General features: G+C 38.7%; 1 long non-coding RNA gene across 1 annotated transcript in view; it reads left to right on the forward strand.

Moving 5' to 3' along the window:
- LOC104006526 (uncharacterized) overlaps positions 1-17,144 on the forward strand; it is a 49,942-nt gene extending 32,798 nt beyond the window's left edge. The window contains exons 2-3 of the long non-coding RNA XR_001717861.4: positions 11,447-11,554; positions 12,820-17,144. This is a non-coding gene — a long non-coding RNA (uncharacterized LOC104006526). The remainder of the gene's footprint in view (positions 1-11,446; positions 11,555-12,819) is intronic.
- The last annotated feature ends 2,780 nt before the right edge of the window (positions 17,145-19,924 follow it).

Raw genomic sequence — 19,924 nt, forward strand, 5'->3', positions numbered from 1 at the left:
CCATTTTTAAAAATTGTGTGTTTGTGTGTGTTCTGTAATAGACTTCATTATTTAGCACCATTTTATTTGTACAGAAAATTGAGCAGAAGGTGCAATTTTCATATACATTTCCCCCTTCTCCCCACCCTCAGTTTCCCCTATTATTAACATCTTGCATTAGTGTGGTACACCTGTTAAAATGGATGAGCCAATACTATACATTATTATTAGCTGAAGTCCATAGTTTACATTAGGGCTCACTAATGTTCTAAACACACAGGAGTTTTGCCAAGTACTTAATGTCTCAGATCCACTATTACAAAATTATACAAAACAGTTTTACTGTCCTAAAAATCCCTTTTACTCCACCTATTATCTCTCCCTCTCTCCTCCCAAGGCCCTGGCAACCACTGATCTTTTTACCATCTCTGTAGTTTTGCCTTCTCCAGAATGTTATATTATTAGAATCATACAGGATGTAGCCTTTTCAGACTGGCTTCTTTCACTTAGCAACATGCATCACTTCATGTCTTTTTTGGCTTGCTAGCTCATTAAAAAAAAATAGATGAATGATATTCCTTTGTATGGATGTACTACAGCTTTTTAAAAAAGTCTCTTCATCTACTGAAGGACACTTTGGTTGCCTTAAAAACTGGCAATTATGAATAAAACTAGTATAAACCTTTGTATGTGGGTTTTTGTATGGACATAAGTTTTCAACTACTTTGATTAAATACCCAGGAGCATAATATCTGTATCGTATAGTAAGAATATGTTTAGGTTTGTGAGAAATTGTACCATTTGCATTCCCACCAGCAATGAATGAGAATTCATATTACTCCACATCCTCACCAGATCTTGGTGTCAGTGTATAGTGGTATCTCATTGTTGTTTTAATTTGCAGTTTCTTAATGATACATGAAGTTGAGCATCTTTTCATATGTGTGTCATTTGTATATCACCATTGGTGAGGTGTCTATTTAGATCTTTTTGCCCATTTGTGTTGTTCATTTTCTTATTGTTTAGGTTTTTCTTGTTTTTGTTTTTGAGACGGAGTCTTGCTCTTGTCTCCCAGCCTGGAGTGCAATGGCACAATCTTGGTTCACTGCAACCTTTGCCTCCCGGGTTCAAGTGATTCTCCTGCCTCAGCCTCCCGAGTAGCTGGGATTACAGGCACCCGCCACCACACCCAGCAAATTTTTTGTATTTTTAGTAGAGACGAGGTTTCACCATGTTGGTCAGGTTGGTCTCGAACTCCTGACCTCGTGATCCACACCCCTTGGCCTCCCAAAGTGCTGGGATTACAGGCATGAGCCACCACAACTGGCCTCCTATTGTATAGTTTTAAGGATTTTTTGCATATTTTGAGTAACAGTGCTTATATGTCTTTTGCAAATATTTTCTTCTAGATTTCTGTGTTTTTTAATAGTCAGTGATTCAACTTACCTGTGTTCTAAATTCTGAGAAAGTAAAAGGACTAATTCAGGAGGTCATAACAAATGGAAGCATCAGTTGTTAATTCATCATTTTAAGAGAAATGAACAGCCAATATAGATAGCAAAATAATGTTATTTCTAGCACGATGTTTTTCAAAGTAAATTTCACAAAACATTAGTTCTGTGAAGATTTGAAAGATACCTGGTGTAAAATAAGTTTGTGAAGAGTCAGATTAAAAATAACTGAACCGGCTTCTTTGCTGTGGGTCTTCTTAGAGCCTTCATGCTGATGTTCATTGTGATGGGGGAGGGTGAGAGTACACCTCTTTTTCCAAAGTTGTTTAACTACAGAACTCTTATTTAAGGTGTGTCAAAGAGCAATGAACATCTGTTTGGACAAGGCACCTTGAATCTTGTGAGTCCTATCAATAGGCTCCTGAAAAGTAAGATGGCAAAGGTAAAGTGAGTTTATAGGGTCTTGCTCTGAACCCCTCTTTTCCTCCACCCTTCTTGCCCTATACTATTTTTATTCAGCAACTTTTTTTTGAAAGTTTATTATGCAGAAGGCTTGGCATTACGTCCTTTAAGTGATACAACAATGAAAAATGCTCAGTTTTGCTGTTTCTAGAGATAACCAGATCCAAACTTTTCTTATACTAGGATTATACCAATTACAATAACATATAAGCAGGATTTGACAAATAAGATTAATCATTCATTTAGTCACCAGTTATTTATTGATTAGCTCCCACATGCCAGGCTCTGTATGGGCATTGGAGATAGAACGGTGACCAAGATGTCCATTTTAACCTCATAGAGTTTACAGTCTAGGGAAGGCTAAGAGACAATAAACAAGAAAACAAATTAGCAAGATAATCTCATACAGTGTTAGCAGTGAAGAAGGAGGAAGAGGAGAAGACAGATAAACAGGGTGACAGAGATGGCAGTGCTTGGCAATTTTTTTCTATTAAAGCCAAATAGTAAATATTTTAGGCTTTACAAGCCATAGAGTCTCTGTCACAACTATTCAACCCATAGTTGCAACATGAATGCAGCCACAGACAGTGTGTAAACAAAAGGGTATGGCTGTGCTGTAATAAAACTTTATTTACACAAATAGTCCAGGGACAGATTTCACTTGCTGGCTCTAGTTTGCTGACTATGGGGATAGATAATGATTTGATGGGAGTTGGGATTACTTTAGATTGAGTTTCAAGAAAAACTCTTTAAGAGCAAGTACAGGCTGGGTGCGGCGGCTCATGCCTGTAATCCCAGCACTTTGGGAGGCCGAGGCGGGCAGATCACCTGAGATCGGGAGTTCGAGACCAGCCTGACCAACATGGAGAAACCCCGTCTCTACTAAAAATACAAAATTAGCTGGGTGTGGTGGCACATGCTTGTAATCCCAGCTACTAGGGAGGCTGAGGCAGGAGAATCGCTTGAATCTGGGAAGCGGAGGTTGTGGTGAGTGGAGATTACGCCATTGCACTCTAGCCTGGGCAACAAAAGCGAAGCTCCATCTCAAAAAAAAAAAAAAAAAAAAAAAAAAAAAAAAAAATAGCAGGTACCATTTGAGCTGAGATCATAATTATAAGAAGGAAGCAGCCATAGAAATGTTCTGGAGGGTGAATTCTATTAGAGAAACTATTAGGTTGGTGCAAACATAATTGTAGTTTTTGAGCATCTTTTCATATGCTTGTCATTTTGTATATCACCTTTGGTGAGGTGTCTGTTCAGATCTTTTGCCCATTTGTGTTGTTCATTTTCTTATTGTTAATTTTAAAGGGTTTTTTTTCACATGTTTTGAGAAACTTTACAGTGCTTTACAGATACGTCTTTTGCAAATATTGTCTCCTAGAGTTCTGTGTTTTTTAATAGTCAGTGATTCAACTTACCTGTGTTCTAAATTCTGTGAAAATAAAAGGACTAATTCAGGAGGTCATAACAAATGGAAGCACCAGTTATTGAGTCATCATTTCGAGAGTAATGAACGCCAATATAGATATAGATAGCAAAATGTTCTTTCTTTTCTTTTCTTTTTTTTTTTGAGACGGAGTCTTGCTCTGTTGCCCAGGCTGGTAGCAAAATGTTCTTTCTTTTCTTTTTTTTTTTTCTGAGACGGAGTCTTGCTCTGTTGCCCAGGCTGGAGTGCAGTTGTGCAATCTTGACTCACTGCAAGCTCGGCCTCCCAGGTTCACGTCATTTTCCTTCCTCAGCCTCCCAAGCAGCTGGGACTACAGGCGCCTGCCACCATGCCTGGCTAATTTTTTGTATTTTTAGTGGAGATGGGGTTTCACCGTGTTAGCCAGAATGGTCTCGATCTCCTGACCTCGTGATCCACCTACCTCGGCCTCCCAAAGTGCTGGGATTACAGGCGTGAGCCACCGCGCCCGGCCCCAGTAATGTTATTTCTACATTACTTTTAAAACCAATGGCATTACTTTTAAATGGCAAACAGCCCAATTACGTTTGCCCCAACCTGATAGCAACTGCAAAAATCTTGTGAGAAGAACAAGCTTGACCTGGTCAAATATCAGCAAGAAAGCCTTGAACCTAGATCACAGTGAGCAAGGTGGCATCTGCAAAATGAGAATGTGAAGAAATAGGCAGGGCCCAACACATGCTAATTTGGATTTTAGTCTAACTTCAGTATGAAGCCGTTGCAGGTTTTTATGAAAGGGGCTAAGAAACCTGAATGCCATTTTAAAAAGATGACTGCCTGTTAGGTAAAGAAGGGAAGGAAGAATGGAAGCAGTTAGGACACTGTCGTAATGAACCAGAATAGAGGAACTATGAGCATGGGCTAGGGTTGTTGTTGTGAACATGGAAAGTTGTGAATAGATTCGGAATAGGAAGTAGAAGCAAAACCAGTGGGAGAATGAAAATTAGATGTGAACAGTGAAGGAAACGTTGAATCAAAGATGACTCTGAGGGACTTGAACAACTGGGTAGATGGAGATGTTATTTAGAGAGATGGCAAATCTTAGTTTAGGGTGGAGCTTATCTTGGGAGTGAAAAATCAAGAGCTCTATTTTGGAGGGATGTTGAGTTTGAGAGATCTTTTAGACATCTGAGTGGAGATACCATGCAATCAGTCATTTGGTTATATAAGTTTGGAGTTCATTAGAAGGTAAAGTTCAAGAATCAGCTGTAAGGGCCAGGCGCCGTGGCTCACATCTGTAATCCTAGCACTTTGGGAGGCCGAGGTGGGCAGATCACCTGAGGCCAGGAGTTCAAGACCAGCCTGGTCAACAAGGTGAAAGCCATCTCTATTAAAAATACAAAAATTAGCGAGGCATGGTGATGCATGGTGATGCATGGCTCTAATCCCAGCTACTTGGAAGGCTGAGGCAGCAGAATCTCTTGAGCCCAGGAGGTGGACGTTGCAATGAGCCGAAATCGTGCCATTGCACTCCAGCCTGGGTAAAAAGAGTGAAACTGCTTCTCACAAAAAAAAAAAAAAAAAAAGAAAAAAAAGAAAGGAAAGAAAGGAAAGAATCATCTGTTTGGAAAGACGCAAGACTGAAAGAGACCAGTTGAGGAGGGAATTTCTTTATTATAACACTTACCATATTCTGGTATAGTTATCTCTTTCTTTACTGATTTACGTTGTAGCTTGTGAGTACCTGAGGGGCAGAATAAGGATCTTACTCAGTTTGTTCTTCCTGTACCTAGTACAGTGTCTACCAGTTAGGAAGTTTTAAATAAATATCTGTTGAATTTTTTAAGACTATTGACTCCATATTCTTAGCTCTCTTTTACTCATGTGGCCTCATTATTTATTTCCATTTGACAAATAAAATGGATAAAAACTACAACGTGAGAAAAAGGACCCCTAGTTAAAGGCACTTGAACATTTTACCTTTTCGCCTTGGCTGAACACAGAGGCTGGAATGGAACATGCACAGTTAGCCAGAGTGTCATAGTCACCTTAATGATCCACACAGCTAGTGGTATAATTTATTAGCCTGCTGGGAACATTATTGATCATGGAGATGACCAAAATAATTGAAGCAGCCAAATTGTGGTTCTGTGCCCATTTGAAAAGTGATCTTGTAATTTGGTGATTTTTCTTTATTTGTTTCCAAATTGCAGTGTTGGAAAAGGTCTTAGAGATTATCTGGCACAATATTATTATTTTATAGTTCAGAGAAGTTAAGTGCCTTGATCCAGGACACATGGCTAGTGGTGGAAACACTGGTCCCAAGGCTCCTAATCCCTTATCCTTTCAACAACACTCCAGTGTGGGAGAGTAATGTGAGCAGGAAATAGCTTCTGTTTTTATATATCATTATATGTCACTAAATTTTTTTTTTCTGTAGCAGCAAAGTAACCTAGCTCAGGCTGCTTGATCCTGTGTATGAATAGCTTTGTCAATAAAGTTCTGTACACATGTGGATCCCTTTGTAGGAAAGAGGTGAGAGTAGCACTCAAACTTCTTTCCATATGATCAGTTGTTGGCTGTACACTGTTTCAGAGATTCCTAGGGTAAGAGTGTGTGTGTGTGTGAGTGTGTGTGTATATGTATGTATTATTGTTGTCATTGTGTTATACATATATATATATATATATATGTATATATATATATATTTTTTGAGATGGAGTCTCGCTCTGTTGCCCAGGCTGGAGTGCAGTGGCGCGATCTCGGCTCACTGCAAGCTCCGCCTCCTGGGTTCACGCCATTCTCCTGCCTCAGCCTCCCGAGTAGCTGGGATTACAGGTGCGTGCCACCATGCCGGGCTAATTTTTTGTATTTTTTAGTAGAGACGGGGTTTCACCATGTTAGCCAGGATGGTCTCGATCTCCTGACCTCATGATCCACCCGCCTCGGCCTCCCAAAGTGCTGGGATTACAGGCGTGAACCACCCCGCCCGGCCGTCATTGTGTTATATTTATTTATTTATTTATTTTGAGATGGAGTTTTGCTCTCCTTGCCCAGGCTGGAGTGCAATGGCGCAATCTCGGCTCACCGCAAACTCCGCCTCCCAGGTCCAAGAGATTCCCCTGCCTCAGCCTCCCGAGTAGCTGGGATTACAGGCATGCACCACCATGCCTGGCTAATTTTGTATTTTAGTAGAGACAGGGTTTCTCTATGTTGGTCAGGCTGGTCTCGAACTCCCCACCTCAGGTGATCCGACCGCCTTGACCTCCCAAAGTGCTGGGATTACAGGCGTGAGCCACCGTGCCTGGCCATTGTGTTATATTTAAATTTTATGAATATTGTATATCTTTCCTGAGAGTTAGGGCTCTTGTCTGGGGAATTTGTGGTCTGAAAATCTATTTTCTGGGAGAGTAGTTGATATAATCAAGGAAAATAGAGCTAGAAATCTCAATTATGAATTATTTTTTTGTGTGACAGAGTTTTACCCAGGCTGGAGTGCAATGGCATGATCTCTGCTCACCTTTGCCTCTCAGGTTCAAGCAATTCTCATGCTTCATTCTCCTAGTAGCTGGGACTACAGGCGTGCACCACCACACCCAGCTAATTTTTGTATTTCCAGTAGAGATAGGGTTTTACCATCTTGGCCAGGCTGGTTTCGAACTCCTGGCCTCAAGTGATCCACCCACCTCGGCCTCCCAAAATGCTGGGATTACAGGCGTGAGCCACCACGCCCGGCTTCAGCTACCAATTCTAAATTATGAACCATATGTTGGGTTAGCAAAAACAGAGTAGACGGAATTATTCAACAACCTTTTATTTCTTCACTTTTTTTTTTTTTTTTAAGAGTTGGGGTCTTGCTGTATTGGGCAGGCTGGAGTGCAGTGGCTATTCACCAATGTGATTATATGCACAGCCTTAAAATTCTGGGATCAAGAGATCTTTTTGTTTCAGCCTTCCCTGTAACTGGGACTACTGGTGTGCCCACTGTACTCAGATCTCATTTTCCTTTTTGATGATCAAAGGTAATATATATGACTCTTAACCCACTGAAAAAAATTAATTTAAAAACTTAAAGGTCGCTTTGGCAAAATAGAAGGAAAACTGACAGTATTTGAATGGTATGAACTTTCAGCTAGTAAGCTGATCCATCTTACCTACATCCCTTACCTCAAAGCTCTTAGGTATAGACCTAAGTGTGCAAAGGGCGGCCAGAGAGCTGGCTTATACCATCAAAGTGGTTGAACCTGGATCCAACCAGGGAAAGACCTGTTCTAATTCAGATCCTGTTCTCAAGATGCAGTAGAAATGGTGTCTAATGACAGTGGTTGGACCAACATCCAGCGTCCAGCTGGACACCTTTTCTACCAAATCAGGTCTGCAGGAAACAGACACTTGGACAAGAGGTAGGATTTTATTCTTGTATGTTCTTAGGCTTCCCAGAAACAATGGCATTTTCTGAAAAGCTTAGTAACACTTTTGGAAGTTCCAGTAATTATTTCAGACTCTGTGGACTCTGCTAACAATATTGCAGACTTTGGAAATGTCCCAGAAGCTATATGCTAAACAGAAACCCTCTTTGCACCTTATGATTCATATTAACTATTCCCCTTTCCAAATTCCACAGGCACTTCTCTATCCGCTTCTTCTGCTCATCCTCCTCCCATGGGCTGCGTGTCCATTATTTTCTTCTCTGTTTCATCCTGCAAATTTGAATTTCAAAATTCTCCTACTTTCATGATTAATTCCCCCTAAAAAAGTTAAATCCATATTTACCTTATAACACAGCAATTCCACTTTTCGGTATTTACTCAATGGAAATGAACACATATATCTACAAAAAGACTTGTACAAGAATGTTCACAGTAGCTTTGCTCATAATAGCAAGTTTGAAAACTGCAAATAACCGAGATGTCCATCAACATAATCTGGATAAACAGGCTATGGTATATTCATACAATGGAATACTTCTCAACAATAAAAGGGAACCAACAACTGGTCTTCAGAAGACATGGATATATTGTGCTGCATGAAAGATGTCAGAAGCAAGATGCCTATAGAATATATGTATTTATATAAAATTGAAGGACATAGGCAATGCTAATCTGTGGTGACAAATATCAGTAGTACAGTGATGGCCTTTGGCCAGGAGGGGCCATGGAGATTGACTGGAAAGGGCTGGAGGAAGCTGTATGGGATGATGGAAATGTTTTGTGACTTGACAGCAGTGTGTGCTATATGAGTGTTTGCATTCGGGAAAACATCAAACTGTAACATTTAAGATCTGTGCATTTCACTGCATGTAAATTAAAACTCAATTTAAAATAAAAACATGAAAGGAAGCACATTCTTTTTCTAGCCCTCAGTTTTGCTTATTTCCTATCACTTAGGCATTTTGCATTTATAATACAATCACCTCCCTTCAAACTTACCGTCAGAAAGACAATGTAGTATCTGTCCATTACACATCTTTGTGTTTATTTAGATCAATGGTTTACATCTCCCAGTTTTCAAGTCTAGCAGTAGGCTTAAAGTACTGTGTTTGTTTTCAGTTTAAAGTATTCTAGACATTAGACAGAAGACAAGAAGTCTATTTCAAGGGATTGCCGAGCTCCTTCTAGTGCTTCTAATATCACGGCCAGTGATTTAGTCACCTATGAAAGTTATTTGTGATACGTATGTGTTTACTTATTTATTTGAGAGAGTGTCTTGCTCTGTTGCCCAGGCTGGAGTGCAATGGCATGATCATAGCTCACTACAGCCTCAAACTCCTGGGCTCAAGAGATCCTCCCACCTCAACCTCCTGAGTAGGTGGGACTACAGGCGTGCACCACCACGCTCGGCTAATTTTTAAATTTTTAATAGAGACGCCGTCTCACTATGTTGCTGAGGCTAGTCTCAAGCTCTTAGGCTCAAGCCATCCTCCTGCCTCAGCCTTCCAAAGTGCTGGGATTACAAGTATGAGCCATTGCGCCCAGCTTGTAGTTATTTTTTTTGAGACGGCTTTCTGCCTTTCTTTTCCATCTTCTCTCACTCACTTCTACATGCAGGATTGTGTGGGTGTGTATGTAAACACATATAATCTTTTTAAAAAATTCATCTCAGAAATATCTGAGTCTCTTTCTCTCATGGAATTTTCTTTTTCTTTTTCTTTCTTTTTTTTTTTTTTTTGAGATGGAGTCTTGCTCTGTCACCCAGGCTGGAGTGCAGTGTGGTGATCTTGGCTCACTGCAAGTTCCACCTCCCAGGTTCACGTCATTCTCCTGCCTCAGCCTCCCGAGTAGCCGGGACTACAGGTGCCCACCGCCACACCCGGCTAATTTTTTTTTGTATTTTTAGTAGAGACGGGGTTTCACCGTTTTAGGCAGGATGGTCTCGAACTCCTGACCTTGTGATCCGCCCACCTATGCCTCCCAAAGTGCTGGGATTACAGGTTTGAGCCACCGCGCCCAGTGGAATTTTCAAGCTAATTTAATATTTCCCTTGACATGTCTCTCTCCCCCACTAAACTTGGGGCTCTCTTACAGGTGGTAAGTATCTAATTCATTTCGCTTTCCTAGTGCCCAGCACAGACTGTGCACAAATACAGACTGCAATAATGATCATTGAATAAATTAACAAATGACCCGTTTTTTTCTTATGTGTCTGATGAAGGGAAAAAGAACTACACTGAGAGGCAAAAACTTTTGACTAAGTGGTGTTTGCAGTTATAACTGTCCCCTCAAATCCACCACTCTTCTGTGTACTCCTATCTTTACTTCCTTCTATCACTATTTTATAGCAACACCAGGGTAGTATAAGTGTTCCTACAACTTCATACTATAGAAGTCTTTGGGAAAAAAATGACATTATAATGACATTACAAAATGAAAGCAATTTGTGCCAAAAAAGGGATTACAGAGTTTTGCACCTTGAACTTTTACTTTATTGAAGTCAATGTTTTTTTCAACAGGCTTCCCAAAACAAAATATGTTCAGATTGGACTGACCTTAAAATGCAGTATTTAAAACAGCAACATGTCTGACAGATCCGAGAAATGAAATATGTCCATTTCTTTTGGCAAGGAGCAGAAGGCAACATAAAGCAGCTGCAAGAATTAATTCATGGAGATAGTTGACATTTTTGAGCTGACTGCCTCTTAGAGAAAATGATGTCATTCTCCAGCAGCCTAATGACAGTCATCAGCCTCAGAGGACACATGCTAATAAGGTTCATTGCTCACCTAGTTTTCTTCCTTTTTGTCTAGCCAGAGTGTCCTTGGATGCCCATAATTTGGCATTGTGCTCCTAGAATCATTTTTAAGAGAGACTAGAGTATGAAACTTAGGAAATAGTGCTTTTTTTTTCCTAATCAGAAAATTGAATTAATGTTTCTAACTTCTTCCAGTAACTCAAAGTCATGTTCCCAGTTTATTCATAAGTATCCAAATTCTTTTTTTTTTTTGAGACAGAATTTCACTCTTTTTGCCCAGGCTGGAGTGCAATGACGCGATATCGGCTCACCACAACCTCCGCCTCCCAGGTTCAAGCAATTCTCCTGCCTCAGCCTCCTGAGTAGCTGGGATTACAGGCATATACCACCACCCCGGCTAATTTTGTATTTTTAGTAGAGACGGGGTTTCTCTATGTTGGCTGGTCTTGAACTCCCGACCTCAGGTGATCCACCCGCCTTGGCCTCCCAAAATGCTGGGATTACAGGCATGAGCCACCGCGCCCAGCATAGGTATCCAAATTCTAATTGAACTTTCTAAGGTGTTGGATCCATTGTTTAAATTGTGAAAGACCATTGCTTCAAGATGCTGAGGCAGCTCCGATGACGAAAAACTATGATGCAGTAAAAATCTAAAATTTCGTTCTCAACCACAAAGAACATTGAGTCTGAAATGTCTAGAATACTCAGTATAGGTATCCTGGAGTTGACTTTACTCCTGGACGAAATTATGACTTTCAAAGGAGTTTTAAGTTAAATTTTCATCTTTATCCAAATATGCAAAAGGGAACAAGCAATATCAGCTTAAAGGAAAGAAAGAGCAATATCAGCTCACCCACACCTTTAGACCATGGCTTTTGATGCTACTCTCAGAACTCATCTCAAGAAGCAAAACACCTGTTACATTTCCCAAGCCTTTCTGTTTTTGTCTCTCGCCTAATAGACCATCACCAGCAAAGAATTTTCTGAGCAAGTGTGTACTGGAGACCTTCTGAGGAATCCACTAGAGCCTGCACATCCCCTTTTCCTAGCAAGGTCAACTGGAAAACAGGTAAAATGTGTGGGCTAGCAAACAAATAAAGGAGGCGAGCCATGGATTTTGGAAGAAATTGATATGTTGCAAGCATAGAAGACCTGTAATTCAGAATGGTATTTATGGCTAAGGAGTTTCACCTTGTCCTAGCTTTGGCCACCTACTCTTGATGGAAATGAACTTCTGGAAAAAGAAACTCATACTACTGGATTTGGAGGAAGAGAACTAGAGTTTCAGCTCTGATTTTGATCAACTAATGCTTGATTATTAGATGGTTAGACTCAACTGATAGTAGAAAAACAATTTTCTTTCTTTCTTTCTTTCTTTCTTTCTTTCTTTCTTTCTTTCTTTCTTTCTTTCTTTCTTTTTTTTTTTTTTTGAGATGGAGTCTAGCTCTGTTGCCCAGGCTAGAGTACAGTGGCATGATCTTGGCTGACTGCAACCTCTGCCTCGCGGGTTCAAGCTTTTCTCCTGTCTCAGCCTCCCATGTAGCTAGGATTACAGGCACCCAACACCATGCCAATTTTTTCATTTTAGTAAAGACAGGGTTTCACGGTGTTGGCCAGGCTGCTCTTGAACTTCTGACTTGGTGATCCGCCTGCCTTGGCCTCCCAAAATGCTGGGATTACAAGTGTGAGCCACCGCGCTCAGCAGAAAAACAATTTTCTTAGCAGCTCAAGTGCTCTAATTGGTCCAAGGGTTTTCTACACCAGAGGGCAGAGCAGTCAGGTTACCAAATCAAGAATCAGTGGTGTTTTGTTGATATTATAATGAAAAAGTAGATCCAAGTTGAATCTGCAGAAGGACTGATTTTTAAAAAATTAATAAATTAGATCATCTATAACCTTGGGATAAAATGTCTGATGTCCTGATGTATGTGGGATTAATTCAGTTAACGCTTATTTAGCACTTACTCTGTAAAAGTTCTCTTCAAGGCTCTGGGCAAGGGACAAAATAAGAGACACTGCTCTTACCTTCAAGGTCATTCAATCCAAATGGTATATTAGCCTGTGTACACAAATTACTTTCATTTTGTAAGGCACGAGTCACGTACACTTAACCTTCACAATAGTCCTGCTAGTTGGGTATTATTATTATTTATATACTTTTGCCTTTGTGTAAGCCTTTTCTTTTGTCCATGGCTGTTTGTTGTTTATAAAATGAGTATGTTAGATTAATACAAATAATAGCTAACATTTATTAATTACTTACTATTTGCCAACTGTTTTGAAAGTATTAGCTAATTTAAGCCTTATAACAACCCTATTATATCTATCTTTCAGAAATTCAGCAAGGTTAAGTGACTTGCCCAAAATCAGAGCTGAAACTCTAGTTCTCTTCCTCCAAATCCAGTGTTCTTTCCAAGATAACGTGCAACTTTCCTTTGGAATGATCAGCAGAATGTCAAATAAGGAAAGGACATGTAGAGTTCATGGGAGGAGACATTACTTCTGGCTGCAGAATTATGGAGGCTTTATGGGAGACACCGTATATTTTATCTGTGCGCCTTGATCACGTGTCTGACCATGGACAGAGAAACCAGCCTAATGAGCCTTCTTTACAGGTGACCCTCTGGCCCTTGGTGAACATCTTGTTTTTATTCTTTCTTAATTCCAACACTTATTCTTGACAACTTTACAAATGAACAAATCTTATTTACTAAATTGTTGATGTAGTTTTTGTCTAACACAGGGCTGATTTTACCCTTGAGAGAGGGACACAAGGCTTCATTTAGGGGAGGATTAGGTTTGATGTTTATTCACTGCACGAGGCAGATTGGTTTTAGAGACATGGGTTACAGTCTTGGCTTTTCCTGTTACTGCTTTTGGGTCTTTAGATGAACATTTTGCTTTCTCTAGACTCCTTCTTTATATATAAAACAACTACACCTTTGGACCTATAATAACTGTTGGTGGTCTCCTATGGGACAAGGATATGAGGGTGCTTTGTGAATGGCTACCCAAATGTAAAATATTATTATTATTATTATCATTCAGTATTATAAAATATTGATAAAAATATTGTCTAGATTTTTCAGACATCTTAGAAGGCTTCTTTTTCTTCAGGGAAAAAGAGAACCCTAAATATCAATTATAATCAGAATTTCACAGCAAGTAAAAATACCTGTGTGTTAATGAAATTAATCCTTAATGAAGCAGATGACAATGACTATTTGATATCAGACCTTAATTTTTTAAACCAGGCATCAAAACACTTAGAAGTGGGTAGGCAGGGTGAGTACAGAAGAGGAGTGGTGGAATTCCCTTTACTGTAGTTGGAAAGAGAGAATCAAGATTCATATGACTCTCAGGCAAAAAGAGTGGGAAGAGACAGACTGAAATCTCCATGTTCACAGGTAAGAACAGACATTTCTTGGCCCGAATGATAAAGCAATGTTCAACTCTTCTAGTCAAATCGCCCATACTGTGGAATTCCAAGGAAACAGTCTTCACTCCTGTTAAGTGATATTCCTGGCCATTGTCAATGTGCAAGTCCCACAACAAGGCAGAGACATTCATGCTCTTCATTAACATTCCCCTAAGGTCTCAGTTTGCGTCTCTCTATCCATCTCCTAGCTCTGAAAGGAAGTTTCCTGGGAAACCTTTTGTATGAATGGAATGGATGAGGTTTGTCCCATGAGGGAAGAATTAAAAAAAAAAAAAAAACACACACAGACACACACAACAACAACACAGTATAACAAAAAAACTTCTTTCCCACTGCAGCCAGGAGCAGATTACGCCTATCTTTTTTCAAGGACAGGTAGAAATTCTGACCATGTGGTATTCAGTCATACTAGGAATGTTGCTCTCTCAATTTAACAGGAGAGCTTCCTTTCTTACTGATTAAAAAAGTCAAAAGGGATTTAAAATTGCTTAGGTAAAAAGAACTATGGTGGAGTCTTCTCAGCCACAGATAAGCATTGGCTCTTTCTGATCTGCTCTATTGTCAGCTATGTAATGACTCAGTTTCTGCATTGTTCTCCTTGTTCAGAACAGAAGGGAGAGTAAACCTTATCCACAGGCTCCTGTTACAAGTAGACCTTCCCCTTCCATCAGAGGTGGGCTTTGTGCGACACAGTCAGGACATTCACAAATTAAAAGATGAAGAACGGCCAACATTTTCACCAGCTATTGATATTCCCTATCCCAGTAAACCTTGGGTTTTCGTCTGAGTATTTTTTTCCAACTTAAAGAGAGAGAGAGAAAGAGAGAATATGTAGGCTAACCAGCTCTATTGCTAACAAAAGAAATACTTAAGAGAGGAAAACAACCAGGGATGAAAATCAGGCTTTTATTTGAATCTTCTTGCTTCTTTTCAGCAGCAGCTTCCTGGCTAACTTAAGCATCCTATTCCTGAGCTGGTTGAAATATGCCTTTTTTAAAAAAACAGCTTTATTGAGATATAATTTACATACCATAAAATTCATCTGTTTAAAGTATGGGACTCAATGGACCCAGTGGTTTTTAGTATATTTATAGATTTGTTCAACCATTACCATAATCAATTTTAGAACATTTTCATCACTCCAAAAGGAAGCCCAGTACCCATTTGCTGACACTCCCCATTCTCCCTACTCCACCACCAGCCCTAAGCAGCCACGAATCTACCTTCTGTCTCTAGAGATTTGTCTGTTGGATCTTTCATACAGAAGCATGCAATAATGTGATTTTTTTGTTTGTTTGTTTTGTTTTTCTCATGTTTTTTATTTCTTTATTAATTATACTTTAAGTTTTAGGGTACATGTGCACACGTGCAGGTTAGTTATGTATGTATACATGTGCCATGTTGGTGTGCTGCACCCATTAACTCGTCATTTAACATTAGGTATATCTCCTAATGCTATCCCTCCCCCCTCCCCCCACCACACAAAAGGCCCCGGTGTGTGATGTTCCCCTTCCTGTGTCCATGTGTTCTCATTGTTCAATTCCCACCTATGAGTGAGAACATGCGGTGTTTGGTTTTTTGTCCTTTAGATAGTTTGCTAAGAATGACGGTTTCCAGCTTAAATGTGATCTTTTATGACTGGTTTCTTTCACACAGAATAATGTTTTCAAGGTTCATCCAGGTTGTAGCAGCACTTCATTTCTTTGTATTGCCAAATACTATTCCATTGTGTGAATATAACACATTTTATGTACCCTTTCATCTTTTGATTGACATTTGGGTTGTTCCCACTTTTTGACTCTTATGAATAATGACGTTGTGAATATTCATGTATAAACTTTTGTGTGGACATATATTTTCATTTCTCTTTGGTATTGACCTAATAGTGGGATTGCGGGGTTGTATGTTTAACACTATGTTAAATGTTTTTAGGAAGCCCCAAGCTGTTTTCCAAAGTGGTTGTACCATTTTACATTCTCACCAGCAATGTACCAGGGTAAGACCTATTTGCAATTTTCTCCTGCTTATAGAATTCTAAAGCTATGTAAAAGGTTAGAAATGTAACAGGTGGGTCATTTTGATACTTATTTAGAAAGCCTACTTTTTCTTTCCAAACTACAAACATTTCTGTTGTCTAATGAGCAGATGCTACCAGCTAATGAAGCAGGAATACTAATTTCTTATTTGATTCATAATAATATTCAATAATTACAGAGGAATCTTTACTTATCTAGCTTTCTGTGTATATGTGTTTTACAGTACTAATTTTTCTTTGTTTTCTTTTAAAAATTCACCTTCCTTACTGCTTTGTTATTTAATGATTTGTTCTCTGATTATAGACCATTAATGCCTGTTTTAAAAAAAAGTCCACATGTGCATTTCAACACATCTTTTATTTTATACTGATTCAAAGCAATTCAATTCTTCATTCCTAAAAACATTTAGGCTGAGGCATAAAATAGCCAATTTAAACGAAGTAACATTTAGTCTTTGAAATTGCCGTATATGTATTCTTCATTTATGCCTACCTGAAAATGTCAAGTATGAAATGAATTTTAGTGACTCAATTGTTATTCTATAGGCAAATCCTTATCTTATAAACATACTAGATAACTTTATAAGATAAATCTGTTTCTAAGACCAAATTTGTCCATAATTCTGAATTTCTTTCTTTATTTACTTAATGCAAAGGATGTTTCATGAACCTTCTAATTCTTTCCTACTGTGGATGTTAGTTGGCATTTTGTATTGAATTTCAACATTTGAGAATAAGTCATGGGTCCAGCTAATCTGCATAGACCAATTTGGAGCAGCATCCTTAATGAGTGGTGAACTTTCTCTGTTCTCCAGACAATATCACCTCTGCCACTTGAAACCAAGGCTTCTAATGACATGAACTGAAGGAAAAGTCTTGATTTCAGATTTTTGTTTGGCCAATTTCATCTCCATTTGCCGACCCTGGATTATGCAGATAGTATACTGCTTTTAGTAATCTAGGCCCTTGTGCCAGACCTTGACTGTCATACTGCATTATAACTGATGGTTCAAATGCTTCTTTTACATAAGGAGTATTTTCTTCCCAGAGATACCTCTAAGATATTCATGGCTAACTAAAAATACTGCTGAATCCTGTTCTCAAGTAGAGTTTCAAGGTCAACATGAAAATTGTTATCACTCTCTTATGTGGCATAAAAAAATGTTTTATCTTTGTAACAATGCTTTCATTAAAAAAAAAAAAAAAAAAGCTTTGCAATTCCTCTGCTACACTAGTGTTTTCTCAGATACCAACAGGCTATGCCTTGATGGCAAGAAGAACAAGTTATGATTATTTATATGCCAGTGTGCACTTGTTTCCATCTAGAGTTATAAACAATTAGTTTATGATAATCAATTGTGACAGCAAAAAGGATTTCTACTCCACTAGCTTATATTTCTAATAACAGAGAAACAGAAGTAATTTTGATAATGTCTTATGTGTCTAGTGAAGTAATTTCCCTGTTACTGGCTTTTAGCAAGAATTTATAATTAAATCAGAGAGAAAAAAACACTGGCAGCCAACATTGTGTCACATTTATTTCAAGTGTAATGTCAAAAATTTCATGGATGGTCACTTGGACATTGAAAGAGCAAAAAGATTAGAGAGCAGAATGGGATCATGAGAGGTTCTGTTCATTTTCCTGCCTTCCCAAAGTAAGAAGGGCAAATCAAGTATAAATAAAACTATTGCCTTAATGAGGCTCTTGAGTTTCTGCCTAAACCAACAATGGGAATAATGGAAATCCGCCCCCAAAGTAATTCTTTTATATCGTTATTTAAAAGAAGTTGTCTACACACACACACACACACACACACATTCACTCATTAAGAATTTGAAAAAAATATTTATCTACCTCCTTCTTTCCTATGTCTGTATATGCATTTTTCTTTTGAAAAAGGCTGTAGATGAAAAAGAAAAACATTAACAGCGTAACAAGATTAAAACTATGTTTTATGGCAAATGGTTTAAAACTTCAGGAAAGCACCTTTAAAGGCCGCAAGCGAATGCCTGCTTTTTACTGAGACCTGTGGTGATCTCCCCATCGCCTGGAAATATGGAGCTGTACTGTAGAGTGTGTATACACTAGTGTGCACTCCTGTACTCATTATAATGTGGCCTGGGGCTTGGAGCTAAACATTTCTCTAGAACATAATGAGCTGTGTACTGTAATGAAGGTGTTTGAAATTGATTTGACTGTTATTTAGTATAAAAACTCCCAGATCAAAGACTCTGGCAAGGCTACAGACACTCAGGCACTCCCAGACAAAGGACACTGTATGATGGCGGGAGGCAAGTGGAGAGGTGTGGTGGCTTATGCAGAGCCAAGGAATTTATCAAGCCGTTATCTGATTGTTTTTATTTCAAGTCACTATACATCACTCACAAACTGCCATCTGGCAGTAGATGATTTTGAGGATTATTTTGAAGAATATTACAAAACCCGATTTAATTTCCCTCTCGATTCCTAGTATTTCTGTATTGCTCCTTCATCACAGTCATGGACACCCTCCCAAGCTAATTTGTAAAATGAATTTTACTGAATGCCATTTAATCTTATTGCCATAGTTACAAACCAAGAAATCGAAAATTGCTAGGCTGAGCTGAAAATAGCTGACTTGGTACAAGGAAGAGGACTAATTCTTATGCAAAGCTCTACGCTCACATGCAATCTCTGATTCAAAGAACAATAGAAAGTTTGATCCTCGAAAACCTGACCTTCTGATGCCTTTTCACTCTCCAACCCAGAACCACCATAGGTTTGAATGAAATGTGTAAAAACTTAAGATAAGGTTTGCTTTGCAACCTGCTGTTTTAGCTTCTGTGTTACTGTTGCAATGAGGTCACAGCCTTGATATTTTCACAGGCAATACTGGGGATTTTATAACTGTGTGGAAATTATAAAAGCAAGAACCCATGTAACGGCTGAAATTTAAGAAAGGTTTAAATAATTCCTGAGCATTATTATTTATAATTGACAAATCTATCTATCTAATCATTCTATAGTTCTATTATCATAAAGCATACCCATCATCTGGGTGAACATATGTATTCCATGAGAGACGAATAGGATAGGTTATTTGAAAAGAAATTAAGGTGCTGAACATCCAAAGGCCTGTCTTTATAGGTATATATGTACCTAGATTTTACATACCTATATATGTATGTATCTCTCTTAGGGAGAGAGATAAAGAGAATGCAGTAGTAAGATGTAATTAGAATAAATATATTTTAAGGAGAGTTGTTTAACCCATATAAGCAATCATTTTAAGATTTTTGCCAAAGTCAATGCCCCTTTAATCTAATATTTAATGTATTGAAAACTCTTTCTATGTGGTAATAATTTGTCATCATCAAGTTTGCATTATTCTTGGTCCTTAAAAACAATCAAATCAATTTCTTTGGACAGTTATTTCATTTCTTTGGTCCTTCATTGTCTTACTTGTACAAAGAGAGGATTAGAACTTTGAGATCTTTAACAGGCAGAAAAGTATGATTTAATTATTCTTTAATTTTCACTTATTCAACTTGCAATTTATCTGATTTCATTTAGATTATTATGGCTTTGGCATATTTGAATATAATTTTAACATATTTGATTGACAATTCAAAAACAAACAGAGCCACTTAAATATTCAGAGTAAGTAAAATATATGCCATGTATGTAACAACTCAGCACAAAGAGCCCCTCTGTACTCACAGGGCAGGAAGTCAATCGGCTGAGGCTGTATGGCTGCTGCTGTATAGTGCCCACCAGCTGCTGCTCAGCTTCTAGACATTTGCTCTTGTATGCAAAAATCTCAGGAGGACTTTGGGAGTTCTAGGAAACTGCTTGTTGAATGTGGGAGGAAAAGAGCATACCGTGGTATTCTCATTCTAAAACCACCCCACAGAGGGGCTGTGTGTACAGACTGGCCTCAAATGAGTAGGATAGGAGATTCTAAGTGTTGTGCAAAGTATGTTTT

The sequence above is a fragment of the Pan troglodytes genome, chromosome 4 (genome assembly GCF_028858775.2).
Source record: "Pan troglodytes isolate AG18354 chromosome 4, NHGRI_mPanTro3-v2.0_pri, whole genome shotgun sequence".
In the NCBI taxonomy this organism is placed as follows: Eukaryota; Metazoa; Chordata; class Mammalia; order Primates; family Hominidae; genus Pan; species Pan troglodytes.